Raw genomic sequence first — 19588 nt, forward strand, 5'->3', positions numbered from 1 at the left:
TACACCGGACAAACCAATACATGTCTGAAGTATATGGCATTTGTATGTAGTTGTTAGTGAATGGTTAGTTCTGGTTTTTAACCTAACTGTTATGGCTCAGTGTGTTTAGATTTTATACCATAATCACACATGTATACCACATTTATATTCATGAAAAGATACGACCGTGACATAAATAAAAGATGCTCTTCTACCTTAACCACAGTCACCAAACTCACGTTAAAATGACATTTTAGAGTTTAAAACCACTAGTGCAAGCATGCGACACAAAACTTCTATTAGAGATGACCTGTGACTCCGTAAAATATCTTCTTGAGTGACAGTTAAAAATGTGTTGCTGGCTGAACACATAACAAATGGCTAGCCTTATCCATGGATAACAACTTCTTCATTTATTGGTAACGACGTGTCGAATAACTTCATAATTTTGTCTCAGAATCCATACAAAACCATCGTCACCAGGAAATTTTATGCAAAAAATCCTTTTGTCACATAAAGGGAAAAACAAAGGACACATTCATGAGTATAGAACAGAAAGTATGAATGCGTCTTGAGTGCTCAACGGGTTATAGTTCCACGAAGATAAGTGTTTCATCTAACCGATTAAAGGACGAGTTTTGTTGTCTAAGTCTTGTAATTTACTGGTAGTTTGACAACGTGCTCGAGAATATTTCGCCTCGATGTGACTTATACTGGTGTAACTATGGGAACAGGACACCCACAAGTACAAGCATGCATGCAACACCTTATGTCACTGAACCAATGAGCCACTGTGTTTTTGGGGACAAAAACTTTGTGCCTATAACCATATAGCTGTCATATATCAGCATGTATAGAATGGTATCTTTTCCTGTATACATTTATATTGTTCTTGGATGTAACCATGCAGCGAAATGAATTGACTACAGTGGGTGATGCGAACTCCCTTGCGACAAGACTAGACGAACGCAGTAAAGCCTTTAAGCCTATGTAATTTTAACGGCCCGGTGGGACAGTAATCTTGTCATAGAAGCAGTAATTAGATGGTGAGAAGGAAATGATCAAACTTATTTACAGTGACAGTGAACACGAGGGACGTGCGCATCGGTTGTCACCGCTACTTCACATGCACACAGTATGGACGGATGACGTCCAAACTTGACATATATAACCGTATACTATATTAAGTACTGACTATATTCCCACAATCAGATTTTTAAACCAGAGCATTTGAAAATATTCCCAGAGTCGGAGATCCAAATCGTCCAAAACTACACTACAACAAAGGCACTATTACTGTGTATATATACTGGTAATTTTACACTCCTTTTACACTCCGATTCATCCATGGATAAATAAAGCTTCATATTTCTGACACATAGGATTCGTATATGGGATACACGATAGACAAGGAACGAGGGTGTATAGAGGTTATATTGGCAAATGCGGTGCACTGAGGTGATATATCTTTCAAATCACGTCAATAGTCTAGCATGGCCGTCAGTGTCGGATATTCGACAAGAAATATAACATGAAATACACATTTTTTTTTTAGCAAATAGCTGATCAGTTTTGTAAGATATAATTACCTCTCCACAAACTTTCTAATCTTTCGTTATTTTAAGATCTCCAACACAAACAGGAAAAAATTAAAGGCTTAAACAATTTCGAAGCGAAAAGCGCTCAAAAGCACATGGGAGTTCCTCACGGACTTCCCAGCTGACTGCTTTTACCATTTCATTGTGTAAGCAAAATAGTTTAGAGTATAGGGCAATAAACATCAAGTAAATAAATAAATAAATAAATAAATAAATAAATAAATAAGCAACGCTTCTTATACTTCGAATCTATATGATTTAGCAAATATCTAAACTGAACCCTACAAGCTTAGACTTCAACTGTGTAAATCCTTCAACTGTAGGACTTATATTCAGGCTGAAACAATCCCGGATGTGATTGTCCAATCTTCGTCCGCATATCCAAGTATTCCCTGGTGATATGGCCGCCATATTGATCTCAATCAGAATTCGATGTTTGCCCAAAAACAAGATGAACTAGATCATTCAGGCGAATGATTTCACAGAGATGAATCCAAGCCAAAAATATGTTCTGTCCATCAGAATGTGACTGAGTACCACTGCGACCATCTTCAAAGCTTGTGGGGTCGTCTGTGACGAACGCTATTAAATTCGATGGCCAAACACAATCCAGTGTCCATTTGTTCTGTCGATATCCAAGAACATAATGAGGAATGAGTCAGTTTTGTATAAAATAGCTAATTCTCTTTTGAAAAGGCTCATGTACTGCGATTGATCAGATACACAACACGTCGCATATTCCCAAAAATAATAAGTCACAGCTTTACAGAATATGGAAGCAAAAATGTTGACTATATAACATCAGTGCTTTTCATGTTTTTCTTACGGGCACACCATCCAGTCATCCACAATACATGCACTGACCGTGCAAGTAGTAAAAATGTGTATCAGACACAAATCTAGGCAATGATGAAAAGGTATACGATAATGGTGAGAGCGCTAAATGAAAAGACTCCATATCATACGTGAAACTGATGAAGAAAGCGTTTTAAGAAATAATGTAAATTAATTAGACGTTCTTGTCGAACACACTAGACGACTCGATGACAACAAGTGTCAAACACTCAGTACAATAAAATAAACCCATCAGGGATAGTGAATTACTGTCAAGGTTATCCTGTAAATGCGGCTGTACCTTTTAGCTGCCATACAGTTAACCATTCATCCTCATTTATACAGATCGTGTACTGTTCTGCATGATGTTACAATCGCGTGGTACCAATTTATCTATAGTATGGTCATGATAGTGAAAGGTCATGACAGGCAGAGGAAGATCTTTAACCTTAATGATTTAATATCTTTCATAATCCAGACCAGATCGTCTTAGTTGGTGTATCTTACATGCAATACAGGCAGAGTAGTCAGTCTACTTTAAAGATCGTACACGTGCTGCAATTGCAGCTTGCGTTTGTCTGTTTCGTCGCCATGTTAAAGATAAAAACTTATGAAACTCAGTTGTTGCATTTCTCCGAACCAGTGCAAAATCTGAAGTGAATCTTTCCAGCACACTTTTTTCGCAACCGTTAACAATTCTGCACATATCAGTAGCACTTACATTGTGTACAATGTGTGAAACAAAATGTATTTATTGACTACGTCTGTTCCAGTCGCCGTTTTACAGACTGTACAGCGCATGCGTTAAATTCGACCCTTCCTGTGAGGCAGTCCTGTATATTGCGGAGAGACTAGGTGATGACACACAACAGATGGCCGCGCATGCTCCCTCGCATTCCTTTATATCTTGTCGAGTTCATTAACGGGAGGAACGAGGCCCGTGGGAAATGGGTTATTGCGACATTTAGCCTACCTATAACTCGACGATAGATTACCAAACTCTCTTAATACCTTAATCGACTTAAACAGACGAGAGGGGCCCCCGCATCTTCTGAATTAGACAGCCACGGTTGCTGTATTTAAAGACGGCGTTGATAAAAGTCACCACAAATGTCTTGATTATAATCAGGTATGTGTTTATGCACAGAACTTTGCTGTACATGACTTGGAGAAATGTGGTTTTTGTGCATATACACTTGCATTTAATTATGTTCAGTTTTGGTTTTTGGCATCTGTAAACAGAAAAGATCAGGTATAGCAAACACATACACCAAAGTGAATTTAAACCATTACTATTTCAGCTGTTTGCTAGTACAAAACGGTAGATCGAAGTGTTTTCTCTGTGTGAAGTGAAATAAAACACTAAATTACTCAAAATGGTTCTAGATTTTTAATAAGATAGATATAATATTAAAATATTAAACTCTAACGTGACAAGCGACATTTTTTTAAATTTTAATTTGCTTACTGAACCCGGCATTTCATCGCAACTGGGAAACTGATGGTATCAGCATCACTTTGTTATCAGTGTTTAATTTGCTCACTCTCGCATAGTAATAATAAAACGGGAAAGGCTTATGTATTTACCATCTGTTTACGCCAAAAATCTATGCGAGGGACAAATATTAGTTGTACATAAAGAAAAACATTTTACATTTAGTTAGATTTTTAAGATAATTATGAAGTCATGTATATTTTAGTTGATTTAAACGACTGCATATTCATCCGTAAATCAAGAAAGTTGAGTAACAGCAGCCTGTTTCAACACCCCTGACAGGCTTCAGTGCTCTTCAAACGGGAGATAACTCCTTCTGATATATGCAAGTTGAACAGTTCAAGTGGAATCAGATTTTCACCGATACCACCAACACATGCATCTAAGCCATGTGTGACATATATTTTCCTTTTTGGTGGTTATTTTCCTCTGTATCTATAGAAATAATATTTGACTGGATATTCCTTTGCCGTGTTAGGGAATAGAGTAGTATGTAGAGTATTACAGTGCATATATGTATTTCACTTTATGACTGACACAACATTAAGTTTTATCACAACGCTGTTACAATTGTATGATCATTTGTATGTAATATTGAGTCCCAGCGAACTTCAAAATGAATTAGACCACAATTAAACATACTGTATAATAATTGCATCTGTATTATTCATAGCATAAGAATGGAACACAGTTTAGTTTTGTAATACTGCCAAAGCACAATATGTTTTTATTTGCGCCAGGGTATAACAAGTTTCATTATATCAGTAAGATAATGTCGCCTACTAATTGGAGATGCGAGGTTAAAATTCAAAGGAGTTAACTCCTCCTGACCATGTTTGCAGTAGGTGGCGCGCGGGTTGATTGATTAAGTCCGACCATTATTTGCTTAATCCAAAACGAACAAAATGCTACACTAGATGAAAGCAGTTTTGTATTAATGAATATAGAGCAGAGCACGTTTTGCCAAACATTGATACAACACGTCAATTCTCGTCTTCTATTTCTTAAAGCAGTCGTATTCGGAAGAGGTCGTCACTTGTATTGGGTACTTCCGTGCGGCTGCCCCCTCGTGTCAATATTTGCCTTGTAATCCCATTTAATTAACCCGTGCAACCATTAGCTCGCGCAATTTGATCAGAATTTGTTTTCGACTGGCATTAAGAGCGATCGGCGGCCGTCCATTGAGACATTATGAGATATTTATGTGCCAAATAAATCCTGCGAGTAACCGACTCAATATTATAGCCGATTTCTCATTTTCTTCCAGCTGAATTTCATTACTGAGGTCACGGGTAAATATACCGCCTCAAGTGGGACGATTTCAAATACGACATGGCGTAGGACCATCTTCTGTAATCCGCCATTAACACTGAACAGGATACGGAAATAGACTAGCCATGATGCGCAGTTTTATTGGTCAACTTGGGCCCCTCTTTACAACAAACTATATAATGTCTACTCCAAGTTCCTGCCTTATTCCAAATAAGTATACCATATGCTAATCCCTATCCTAAATCAATAGTAAATTGAGTAAACTAAAAAACAAAATTTAGAAGCAAAAAGTATGTGTTTCTGAATTGCGTTGGCTGCTATGATAGATAATAAAATAATAATGTTATAAATTCAGTAATAAGTTATAGCCCTGACTGATGGACTATAACTTTCAGGATTTGTATTTTACTAGAAAAGTAAATCAGTACATCCGATTTATTATAAAGGGACTATTTCTGAATCCATTCCAATCAAAATTTGTTATCATTAATTTGTCAAACCTCATTGCTTTGAATGAATGATTTATGCTTCACTCGTGCTTATAATTATGATATTATTTTCTTTGATCGTGGTAAGTTAGGCCTTCTAGCAAAATGTCTACATGATGTACCGCCCATGTATTGCTCGTCAAAGGAGAGAATGTAAAGGGAGATAATGCATACAAGAGGAAACTTTTGATTTTGTTTTATTTATACTGCGAATGCATATGTTTATGGATTCCACTGAAGTTATACAAATTCACACAAGTAAAGCAAAGAGAGATTTTTTATTCTGCATTGTTTATGTATACTGTCATTTGTATAGTTTTCCATATGTGTGACGTTTCTTAAAAATGAATAACATGCTGTTATCGCAACTCAGTATCTTAGATGAGATACGGATATGGAAAGGATTTATTTTCTTAATGAGCTGTTAACCGTGCATTGTATTACAAGTTGGAAAGTTTTTAATGGGAATTTAACTTTTTCTTTATACAACTAAAGACCCGTTTGAGGTTACGCTGCTTCAGTACAGATACATAGCAGTTGAGACCAGAACACCACTTATTGAAATCTTCGGCCTAATATTTGTGTTATATTTATTTCTATACTAACCGGTGACAAAAGACCGAAGATTTGTTTATCAAAACAGGGTTTTTTTTTAACATTTTTGTAAATACGCTCGCGCAGACACTATTTTCATGAAGAAAAAAAAAAACAAACAAATCTATACATTTGTGTTCACGGTGCATACCTTGCATGTGGATATTGTAAATCATTTCTTACAAACTTTTGAGACTTTGAGAAGACGATATACTAATTGTAACTTTTTTTAATCGTTCATTGATGGTTTCACGAGGCGTGTGTGTCTTTGCGGTTAGCGTGCTAGCCCAGTACATTAACTCAGGGACATTTCACAGACGTGGTCGCGGTGAGTTCAAGTCCAGCTCATGCTAGCTTTCTCTCCAGTCGTACATGGGAAGGCCTGCCAGCAGCATGTCGGTGGCTGTGGGCTGCAACTGTTTTCCTCCCACCATAATGCTGACCGCCGTGGTATAAGTGAAATACTCGTGATTACGGAGTAAAACATCAGTCAATTAAATAGGCCTAAATAAATAATGGTTTTATAGATGATTTGTATACGATTGTCAGTGTGCTGAAGATGGAATATATACGCAGATAGAAATCGTTCATATACAGTGGCCATTTTATCTTTTTTTCGGGTTTCTTTGGCAGTAGAGGATCTTCAACCTTGAATGAAATGTAAAAATTATTCCAAGAAAACTTTGCCATCTGAATGGCTGAGCGTCACTCGGGAAAATTTAACACCATTCTAAACACAGTGAATTTTACCAACCTGGTCGTTGCTTTTATAAGAACTATTGAATTCTGAATATGAGCAAAATTATTACAAAATGTTATTTGCATGGGGCTGTGTGCAGTAATGTATTCATTAAATCAGTCACGTCAATCTAGACTACCCACAATCCACCATTCAACATGACTGTGTAAAAACACCCTTCTTCCTATAGCAAGCTCACTCCAGACGTCTTGATTTTTTCAATCGTCAGCTGCATCAACAGGGATATGCCAAAGTATGGTCTGTTTGTATTGATTTGTAAGAACATCTGTGTCAACAAAACTAGCCGAGGATATTTGGGCCTAGTTTGAGTCGCCTGATTTCCCATCGCAACAGGACATTGTTGAAGTCTCGAGCTTAAGCGAGATTTAAAGCTTCTACCCGAGAACCCCGTGTCTGTCACGTGACATAGCCTATGACATCACAGACTGAACATACTTCACCATCATAGCGAGTGCAGAATTCACTAAATCAATAAAGTATACGTTTTTAGAAAATATATTAATAAACAAAATGCATGTGTGCAAAAAATTGAAAGGTATATACAGATGAGTCACTAAACCGGTAAGGCCAAGACAATGTAAAATGATAGGCAGTGCATGTAGTTAAAACGCATTTATATTTCTGTTCACATGCTGGAAATGCTTTCCTTTCAAAACACGGTGACACATTGCATTCGCAGTATTTGCTAATAAGCAATTACTTTGATTGATTAAGTTTATATGTTTGGGTTCAGAAGAGAAACATTGTAATAAATCTGTGTACGTGTTTGTTGATTAACGCCGAAAGGAAGACTTTTTTCATGTATATTTAGGGCCGGCAATGGCGACCAGGTATATGGATGCGTAGACCATCGCTCTTCGCCGGATAGGTACATGTACCTGAAAACCCAAAAGTTACAGCCGAAACAGCGCGGACCCGGATTCGAGCCAGTAACCTTAATGGACATGAATGAGCAAATAGGTTGTGGTGAGATCAACGTCAGTTGAACTGGTGATCAAACTGAGGAACCCATTTTGCTGGGTCTCATGAAACTTAAATCTAAATGTCTTGTTGAACACCGTCGGTTGTCTCTTTTCACTGTACTACATATAACAAGATTCTCGGCTTCTTATTAACTATATCCGTAGGAATGGTCATATTAGGATGAAGGTGAAGTAAGATGCATGTTTATTCAAGTATTGTACACAATGTATGAAACATACCGTGGATCACATCAGCGGAATGCCAAAGGGGAAATAACTCTGGAGCGTTCCCATCCGTGCTCCGAGGACGTTTTAATTACCCTATAGAAAGCATATTTCTCTATTCAGGAATTAGCAGCGTGTCAAAGCTTGCCTAAAGACGTGTGGAATCGAACTGACAGTTTCGGAGCCCTGCCTGCCTAACAGATGTGAGAAGGTGAAAGATAGGAGCTATTTTGTGTGCAGTAAATGACAGTGTGAAGATTTGAGCCACGCTCAATTGAGTGCTCATGCCAATAAATATGCTAATGATCATCTAGTGAATAGGCGCAGATCAATCAAAACCCCAAAGAGCACAACAGAATTAGACACAGTGTTAAACCGTCTTAACGGAGCATCACTAACCAGATTGCCAATCCCTGTCTTAGGATGGGCCCGGGAACAGCGCACGGGGTGGGGGTGGAGGGGGGGCTGTTAAAATCTCAAGGCGTGTAGAGAAACACAGAAAAATGGGTAGAAATAAAGGACAAGGGTGATGTTTAATAGAATAATTATTTCCACGATGTGTTTCAACATCTAAATGAATGCGGAACAACACGTGACAATACTTTGCCTCTCAAAGACTACTCCTTTAAACGTTTGAAACGATATTATAAAATGTCGTATATTTACACCAAGTAAAGCATGAAATGTGTGATTACTTGTTTTAACTAAATGAATTTTTTTCAAATAACTCCGCTTTTGCTTCTTGAATACGGCATTCCATAACTTTTTAGCAACTTTTTGATTTGCAGAAAAAATATCGCTGTGTGGGTTATACATTTGTTAAAATAAATCAGACGGCTGTGGCAAAGTTATCGTGCAGTGTGTTAAGCCTAACATTCATTTTGTCTTTATCAGATTCGTCTGGACCGGAGTTAAGCCAGGAAACCTATTGCTCATCCAGACTCTATAACTGCAACTCGTTCCCGTGACTGTCAAGTAGAGAAAACTTTTGTTCCACACGAGGTGCATGATCTGGGGGATTTAGGTTGAAAATTCGGGCGTAATGTTAATGTCACAGAAGGGTAATCCCCCTTAATTTGACTCCCCAGACCAAGCGAGTAACAAAGAGAAATTATTTTATCAATATTTATAACCTGTGAGATAGCAGTATGATAAATAAAGGGTTTACTGTCATTTTTGGTGAATTATCCTTCTCTAGGGATTTTACATTCTGAATAAAGCGACATGGCTAGATCCCTCTCTGTACTCCTCGCTCCCTTCTCAGACCTTGGGCAAGAAATGAGCAATTTATTGAAGCCGAGAAGACGTTAATCGCTCGCTGATGGAGATTGTGGGCAAACGCTGCAATCCTGTTAACATCTTTACTCTCTGGGACAGCGCTGTATGGCGGGCTATGGACTGAAATTTGTCAAAACCCCTCTGCTTTCTGACATTGCCAGACCGTTCTCATTAAGCTAAACTGTGTGCGATTTCCACGGAAATACGATATCATTTACGACAATGTTGCGATTTCAAAATAGTATAGCCATCTCAATTATTTCCCTATATATATGCGCGTAATATGATGTTAAACTGTATTTTTACATCGTTTTTTTCGTAATCCATGCATAAACAGATAAATATATACATTTGTGAAACCGTTTATTAGCGAATTGAATTTTGATTTTTTTTGGGGGGGGGGGGGGCTTTTTTAAATTAGCCGGTCGTTCCAGCTTGCCATGGGTATATAACAATGGCTATTGTACTGACACAATGGTGTTATGGTCGGATCTTTCTTGTTTGTTTAACAGTCGTTGCGCCTATGTGAAGTACCTTCAGACGCGTGCTAACCATTGATCTCTGTAATAACGCTAGCACAGGAGAGCCCAGTAATTGTTCATATTTGTAGAAAGGTGGAAGGTCTTCAAAGGGAGCAATAAGCTCTTAATGTGCGATAGATTCCCTGAAGAGCGTTCCTTAAGAAAGGTTCAAGGGCTCGCTTAAGGTACGGGGTTTGTCTGCTGTTGTGAGGGACAGTTTGATTTCAGGCAGTTTATAGTCCAGAAGGGCAGCGGTCGTTGTAAACAGGGCAAGTCCAGACCATAATGGCTGTTCTGCGCGCATACTGGTTGTTAATCACTGAGCACAGGGCGACCCTTATTAGCACTTATCCTAATCCCTTTTCAGCCTACCCACTCTTTCCAGGACGGTGGCGTGCCGGTTGTACCCCTGCATCCAGACTGAAATAAACCACCAAGACATAAACATGTATCTTCAACTTGGCACCTTCGAAGCACAAACCTGTTTTTATTGAATATGAACGGAAACACATTTCAATACATCCACATTTGTCCACTCGAGCTGACATTGTTCAAATGGCAGCCGCACATTGTCAAGTGACAGATATTGACGCAGAATTGTTCTCAACCAGAAATAATTGTATAAAATTGGTAAGGTGCTTTTTAAAGCCCTTTTTAGATTCGTTACGGCAATGAACATCTGATGCCAGTGCAAATATTACGCAGACTGTAAAAGCAATTATGCTACTTTGTCACGTGGGTTTGTTAAGTTTTTAGTCTGGCGCCAACAGAATGGCGATGTAAAATTTTCCATGCCGTGGAACATCTCACCAATAGCTCTGGGTTTGTAATATCCGACAAGCAATTTTTCAGCTTTCCTCACATTCAAGAACATTTCGTTATAAGACTGTAACTATTTGTTTAAAACAAGTTCGTGCAAATTTTTAATAATGGCATTAAATTTTACCTGCTGAACAACACAATTATGCTCACTTTGATATTTAATAGTATCGATGAAGTATACCAGATTTAAAACCCTTAAAAGTTTATGTATATTCGTATATCTACATTCAAGCTGTTTCTATATAATAGACCAATATCACACATTTTCCGAAAAGCTCCCTTTAATTTACCTTTATCTCTTTGTTGATTTATTTTTTTCGGCATCGCACATCAATGAAATGAATACATAAATAAAGACAGAGTCATAGGCAAATTTGAAGCCTATAACGTATCATTAGTTATCTGCTATACACAAGCCGAAGCCGTTACAATTAATTATAGCTGCATTCGAATCTCCGACCTCCCTGGACGAAGCCTTGTGGCCCTCGACGTATTGACAGAGGTCAATTTTGTACACCACACTGAAAGTAATGTGAAACAACAAGTCATATGTCATACAAGCATGGTTTCAATTCTTCATATTTATCTAGTTTCAGTGAAAACCTGGTAAGACTGGCACACGTCAGTATCCGGTATCCACGCATAGATTCATAAGTATCCTTTAATAATTGTTTCATGTTTTACTACTGAAATAATATTCACCAAATGTTACTTTTGTGCTGGAAAAGAAAAAACGATTCTGTATAATTATTTTCTTAAATGTCACATTTAAAAAGTTATATACACTGCCTGAAGGGAAAATCAGTGAGTAAATTAGAGAACATTGAAGCAAAGTTTTACACGGTTAAAATACAGTAAACTTTCTGCCATGGCCTGTCTAATCTGCTCTTATCGATGGTCTGGCTAATGATGAAGTGTTGATAGATCAAGTAGGTATATTAACACTCTTCACAACACTGTGTAGCTAAATTAGGGACTTACGTTATTAGCTGTGTATTATGCTAATGCCTGTAATTTGCTGATAGCGTTATATTTAACACCGAACAAATCCCTAGTTGCTTTTAACCGTCCGACGTGTTATTAAAGGCTCCGAGTAATAAAGGTATAAAGTACTTTAGAATCTCTGGAATTTGTCCAATCAGAACGCCTCTTTCGTAGTGATAAGGTGACTGAGAGTTCACAGTTGGGTTGTATATTTTATCGGTCACAATAGGGGTGGGCATACGATAACTAATCCAAGAGATAAGTGGGTACATGTCTGGGGGCATGGATAAGCTCCTCCAGTAAGGTGGGCTTTTCTGAAGAACTCGCAGCAAACAGGGCCATGTATCAAATCGTCACCAGCCATAGATGGCCTTGTATTCATTCAGAGATACTAATGTGTATTAAATCACATCTAATCTACAGCGTCACCCCGACGTTGGGACCCCGCTCCACAACCCCCGTCCATCAATCTTCATGGTTTTCTGGGCTAGCGCACAATCACTGCCGGTCGGGACAGGGCGCTAACAATGCCATTGAAAAGGTACTTTGGGTGGGTGATTAACGCTTCTACATTCTGGTCTGGTGTGAACAAAGACTTGACGATACAAACAGGTGTAGCCTTAATCGTCAACATCTGATCTCATTGATCGCGTATCATTTAAACCCACCAGAAACAGATAAATCCGATGCCCATAATACACCATTGTTTTCACGCCCTTTACATGAGACTCCAAGACAAACGAAATGTTCACCAACCGCATGAACATATATAAACTTCGATTAAGCACTATTCATACGATGGTAATTATTAGTAATATCAATGTTTACAAAACTTGCAACCCGTGAACCTGCAATCATGCGATATTAGTTTGATGGTCCAAATGACATAGTATCGCACAAAGTAATATTTTCAAGTCGTACACGCCTACGATAGGAACTGTGTATTATTGCAAACAAACCCATCAATTCAGATGCTGCAATATTAGTTGAAACTAAGTTTCGTCTTGTTTCCTAACAAGCGCAGACTTCCTGCAGACATTCGACTTTCCGTACAAAGTCGAAGTCATCTTCCATCCCTTCTTGAAGTGAATTATCCATGTTAAAACATAGGATGTCGAAAAATTTAACCGACAGACAGACAGCTTCTCTGATTGGTAATCAACCGAATCTTTTTGAATATAATTAACGTATTATATTAAGTATACTTGGTAGTCCTAAGCTCGGTAACTCTATATGTTTGCGATTCAAGAGAAAAGGGTATTTGAAATTATTTTTATACGGTGGGTATTTGGGACCGACTTTTGGTATTTATCGTTGTTGCATAATAATACTCTAAATAAGGATGTGATGCTTGTCTAATAAATTGATTTGAACGTAAATTTGTTGTTTATATCGAAACATGTGCAATTAAAATAAATTATAATAATATTTATGAACATATTTTAAAATATAAATATGATCCAAAATGAGGTTTAATATATTTGTTAGCTGGAAAGAACAAATTCTAGTGCAAATATATTTATTAGACCTGTGTAACATCTTCATTTATGGCATTATTAAAGACTATATATACCAAAAGGTGGTCCCAAATACCCACCATACAAAAATTATTTTCAGATGTCTTTTTCTCCTTAAGGAAAAATCGGAAAAAATATTGAAGACCACATTTAGGAATAACTTTTCGCACTCTTTCATCTGAACTTATGTCATTTTATGTTTTCTCCACCTTTAAAGGCGAAACGCAAGTGGCGAAAGCTGGATTCGAACTCATTGGTCAAGGATGTGATATTTGCGGCGATATAATAGCGCTATAAAGGTTGGACCACCAAGGACTCTAGAATGATAAATATTCGTCAATATACCCAAATAGGGGAGTTTCGTCTACTATAAATCACTTTTATGAAACTTTTCCAGGCGGCCATAATAAATAATGTAAAAAAATCAAAAATACTTGCCAAACATTTTTGACAGGTCCACATGGCACAGAAGGACGTTTTTTACTTTCAGCGAAAAAAGAGTGCGAGGTCGAAACTCCCAAATATTTGTATTGCGCCTAATATAGCAATAGGTTATTTGCATCTTTTATTTGCTATACCGTATTGTTGTTCGAAGTGGTTATAGGTTGTTTAGGAAATAGGCTTTGTGGGTTCCCCTTGGAGAGATCCTTAATGGTTTGAGAGTGGTATACAAATGTCGAATTTGATGCCGAGCTGTCATTAAAATAACTGCTCCACCATGCACGCCATTATAATATATAGTTACCTATAGCTACATCGATACCTATATTGTTCCTGGAAATGAATTACTGGCTATATATATTGCTATATCCGATGAAGCGTATGTCTAAAAGATGTTTTGTAATACTGACATAAATCTTTAAAATCAATTTTTTATGTTTATTTTAATGTTTTTATTATGAATACTTTTGCTGCAACTTAAGTCTATTGATGATGGCAAACTTGATTCTTGAACTGACTGATTTTATTCAATGCAAAGGTGAACCTATACCAGTTTTTTAAAAAGTGTCAAACGGATTAATTTTATATAAGCTGTAACGTGAGAGACCTACAGTCAGCATACTAAGTGCAGGAGAAGAGAAAATCACGTGAATCCATTCTGAACGTGTAGACCTTGTGCAATGAATACTCATCCTGTTCAAATTCTTTTTGTTTAGATCCATGCATATATACATAGATAGCGTTTGTTGATAAAGTACGTCGATGAAGGAAATAAATTACACATTATTCTTTCATTTACTTTAGGATACAGATGGACAAGTTTGCAAAAACAGTTTGCACCAGAAGTGCTTTGGACCGAAATCAATTGAATTTAGCCACAGCTTCGTACACAAAGACTAACGATGCAGGTTTTTTTCTTCGGTGAAATACTTGAAGTTTATTGCCTTTAAATTAAAACGTGACAGTTTTGGTCAATTTATAACGTTGTTGGCACTGAAAAAGCTGATAACGTTGTTCACTTTTTTAACAGGATTAGCCCAATCTGAGTGAAATTTCACATTTTTTCATTCAAAATCTGCCTCTCTACGCTATACCGGTGCCGCTTTGATTGGCTTTTCGCTATGAGGCGATCTTGCTGTTTGTCAATTTGAGGATTATGTGAAATATTAGTTGTAGCAAAACATTGATAGTAAACCAAATCTAAAATAGCCGCCTAATGGGCAAGAATAATTGAAATACTGGGCAACCAGGAGATTGATTTTTGGCAGGTCGCATCTTGACAAATTTATTATACGACGTATTTGTAAAACCAAGCGATAAAGATCTCCGAAGACCTGAACTTTGGTAATCAAGCTGCAAGAGTTCCAACGAGAGCCATGGACCGAAAACACAATGACGGCTTTAGATGGACACTTTTGTTTAGCCCAGGGATTTGCCTTTAATCCTGGCGAGAGTTCGGTCGATGAGCGAGTGAAATAAAAAGTGATCAAAACGTAGACAGTTTGTAACCTAAAGGAATGAGATCCGCCGGAGGTGTTGGGATGAGGGGATGGACCAATCTCGTCTGCCTGACAGCAGTCAGCCTCTGATGGCCGGACGATAAGCGCGAACTTGACGGCCAATGCATTGGCTGTAATATTGGAAAAGGTCCGAGGATTTCATAAGCTTTCTCCAAAGTCTGTCTAGATCGTTTAACTACATTAAATGCTTTGTGGAATATCACAGGTTTCTGAAAAGGCTTTACAGACCTTAGCAGCATTCAATGGAATACCCCTACTCTCAATTATAACCCAACAAATAGATTACTGTCCGCTTCCTGATTCCTTTTAGTTGACCTCCTACTCTTCCGGTACGATAAAGATGCTGATCCCTTTAAAATGTGGTTAATAACGGTCAAAAGCATTCGATTTAACAGGGAAAAAATTGGCAGGAGTGAGTCGAGATTGTGGTGAAGGAAGATGCGTTCTCACGCTTGGCGGGTGGGGCGAAGGGAGCGTCCAGGTGGCCGTAGCCTATCTGCTACTCATCCCCCTACCCCATCTCCCCTGATTCCTGAATGAACTCTCAACCACAGAGATAGAGTAGCAATTCCATTAATATGCCTCATTAATGCTGCTCAATGCATCGATTAAGAAATCAGACAAGCTAAGTTATTGTATTATTTGAGATAAACCTGCGCTGCATTAAACTCCATGGCAAATTTACACATTCCATAAACATGAGCATGTATACGATACGGCATCGGCAAATTTCTTTATAGTCTTCAGGAAGACCAAGCATTTTAGTTACCGTTGTAATAATCACATAAATCAACCAAATGAATACACACACAAAAAATAAATTGTAAAAGCCAAGCAATCAAGTCTCGTGCAAGAAAACAAATCTTTTTGCGTGACTTGTATAAACCTGCTCTCTAAACACGAATGTGTATACAAATATGCACATTTACAATGACGTGTATCAGGTACCAAAATGGTATACCACTGATATACATGTCATTGTGTTACGTGTTACAGAAGTGATTTGTGTATTGTTGGTACACAAAGTTATGTGGCCGTGCATTTTTGTCGCAATACTGCAAGTGTAAAACTCGTACACAGTAGTTTTTAGAAGGGACTTTCTTTTGACGTTTTAAGACAATGATGGATTTACCTTAGCTCTGGACAGGCTGCAACCCAAAGTTTTACTGTTTCCCTGTACGTATGAAAATAATGGATTCAAGAGAGAACTAAATCACCTAATCCAGCGTGTTGAAGGGCATTGATGATCGATTGTGTCAGTCTCTTCTTTGAGCTTGGCCTTTGTCCTGATAAACAGTATGTCGTTGTCTTCTGCCGGTAGTGTCTTTGAGTACAGTCTCGAATAGCCAAGATCAGTGTAGAATCTCCTGATCATAAATACGCCGCAATTGACAGCTTAGTAAAGCCCAGTGTTTCCTTTCGAATTCATCTGTACTAACTAATGAATCATAAACTATCTAAGGTGGAAAGGCTATCGATAAAACATTGGAACTTAGATATATTACATTAACGCTAAAAGCTATAGCGAGTTAGAATGTAATTTGATAATAAGTGGAAGGAGTCGTATGCATTAAATGCATTAAGTCTGACGACCTCAGTTAGTAAGCTCAGATACAAGTTGGTTGCATGGAGGTTGTAAAAAGCGTGATCAAAGTAAATAATCTGGTCTTTGAAAATTTATTAATAGGTTGATTAAGTGATTGGATCATTGTACTCAGTGAGGTGTTTTTGTGCACATTTCATTGAACTCAGTTAAATCTTTACACTCTTAGTTTCTTAAATTTTACAATGAAGTTAACTTTTTGTGTGTAAATATGAAGATAGTGTCCAAAATCTCTGACGGTCTGTACTTAATAATTGTGTCTAAATCCGCTTAATCTGTGCGACTAGAGGTTGTCTATGCATCGTATGGAATAAAATCGCCATGGATATGCACTTGTAATGAAAGCACAACTTAGATACATGCACATATTTTTCATTACCGTAAACTTGTAAACCACCACGGTACACTGTTAATGCACTGAACGCGTCTAGACCATTCATTACGCTTTTCAGAAAAGCATTGACTGCTTTTCTTTGCATAACACTTCCTAATTTTTTTCTTTATATGTCTAGATTAAAAGCCTTTCTTAGTGCTGTGGTGGTTTGGTTTTAATGTTGGAAATTGGTGTTGCGATTATTGAAATGGAATGTCCATTATGGTTTACGATTGGTATATAAGAACGTCTATTATATGACACCTAGATTCCCAATCCAAGGTTTTAAATTAAACCCCACGTGGTAAAATCAATAGACCATTTCAGATATTGCGATTGCAATTTATGCATACATGATGCATATTGGAAGTTGCAATTTTAGGCTTATGCGTTATAGTAACTCTTTGTCGTCACATTTTAAAGGACATAGATATATATATAGCTTACCCTAGGCCTGTAAACAGATATAACGCGACACAGTACAGTGCATACGTTAAAACTGAAGGCCCAGTAACGTGTATTCCGTAGAGTTTGTTTAATATAGGAGGGGCGAATAGGATCTTGCTCGTCTTTATGTTGGGTGTCAGCCAATGAAAACGAGGCCTGGACCACGGGCGTTATCTATGGCTGTTGAACTGTGGACTTACAACGGCAACATATCGGATAAAACATTGTCAACATATAGTCCTCACCAATAGCGCGGCTTAACGATGCCAAACACAACGCCTATAGACGGGTCATGTAAACAAGCATAGTCCTCGTGCACAGCTGCTACATAAAGATATTAAACTGTCACTAAAAATACAACCATATGAGTTAAAAGTTAAGCAAGTGCGCAAAATAAATGTAATTAAAATACTAAGTGACGTTTATTTAGTTGCCTTGTCAATACAATGTGTGTTTAATGGATTATTAAAGACTATAAATTATAGACTATCTAGTCTGGCACTGCTGTTTAAACACATGGCATTTTATTACAGATACATTAAAAAGTGTTGCTATATACAGACATAATATAATCCTTCATACAAAATCAAATGGAAGTTATTCTATGGATATGAAAATACACCGCTTTGAAAAAATCTTTCGTCTTTCTATTGTTAAACGCTGTAAATAATAACTTGCGTGATTCGCTCCATGTGTACTTGTTCTCGTATTGCCATATTTCACTGCAATTGCAAAGCCATGAACTTATATTGTTGTCACAGAAAATGCGAATATTCTGAAAAAATACAATCAAATACGCCTCAGATGTGTTTGGGTGAATTTACGAGTTCTCCTGGAATCTACCATACCGTAACAAAATAAACATAATGTGAAAGCACGAGGCGTGAGAAGTGCCTGAGACATGATAAAACATTATGATGCCGGGCACATAGTTAGAGGTGGCTTCCCACATTTCACGTGCTTGTTTCGTCCTCTTGTCGGTTCCCTGCAGAAACGTTTCCTGAGCGTCGGCTGTTTAGACGCTGTACTTGGTACCATTGTAAATCTGTAATTGCTCTCTTACAGCGCTAAGCCCCTCCTTGAACAAACTAATCATCCTCCCATTGTTTCTTTGTACCTGTGTGCATTACACGCCTTCAGAACAACTTTGTCTACTTTCGTATGCATGGTACACTGCTGGACAAACGCGCCGCGCTCCCTTTGAAGACAGTCGGATCATTTCCCGTCGCTTCCAACAAGTCACGCGCGCCAAAAACACATAGGCGTAAGAAAAATTAGATTTCCTAGGGAGACGAATATTTATATTGCGAAAATCGTTGGTTTTAGGATTGTGGATGTGAAATTAGTCTCCCTGAGTTAAAAGACGCGTCGTGCACGGGCATATTTATTGGAGAGAGTGAGTCGGGTTGGAAGAAGAGACGAGGGATAAGCGGTTTGCTTTACTACAAGCGGTTTGACCCCCAACTTTAGCAAGACTCTAACCCCCGCCGAAAACAAAGTAACGGATAACATTTCCAGAAGAGCAGAAAACTATAGATAAAACAGGCATTCCCACTTGAAAGAGAGGTCACAGAAAGGGAAAATCGGGAAATCAAAAGAAAAGACAAACAAACAGAGAATAAAGAATATTTTATATTAAAGGATAACTGTGTCTTATATTGAAGTTCGAATTCCATGTACATCGTATCATAACACCCCAGGTACAATTTCCATTATCTGACATCAGCTTATATGCTTTTTATACAGTTTTGAAAAAATATTACTATATCGTAAAAACAAACTTAGCTTGAAAGTTTTTAATGTAGACATTTTAATACGGGATACCAGAAATAGTGCTACACCGGCAGAGCTACGTTTAACATGAAGTTGTGGACA

The sequence above is a fragment of the Liolophura sinensis genome, chromosome 1 (genome assembly GCF_032854445.1).
Source record: "Liolophura sinensis isolate JHLJ2023 chromosome 1, CUHK_Ljap_v2, whole genome shotgun sequence".
NCBI classification, from domain to species: domain Eukaryota; kingdom Metazoa; phylum Mollusca; class Polyplacophora; order Chitonida; family Chitonidae; genus Liolophura; species Liolophura sinensis.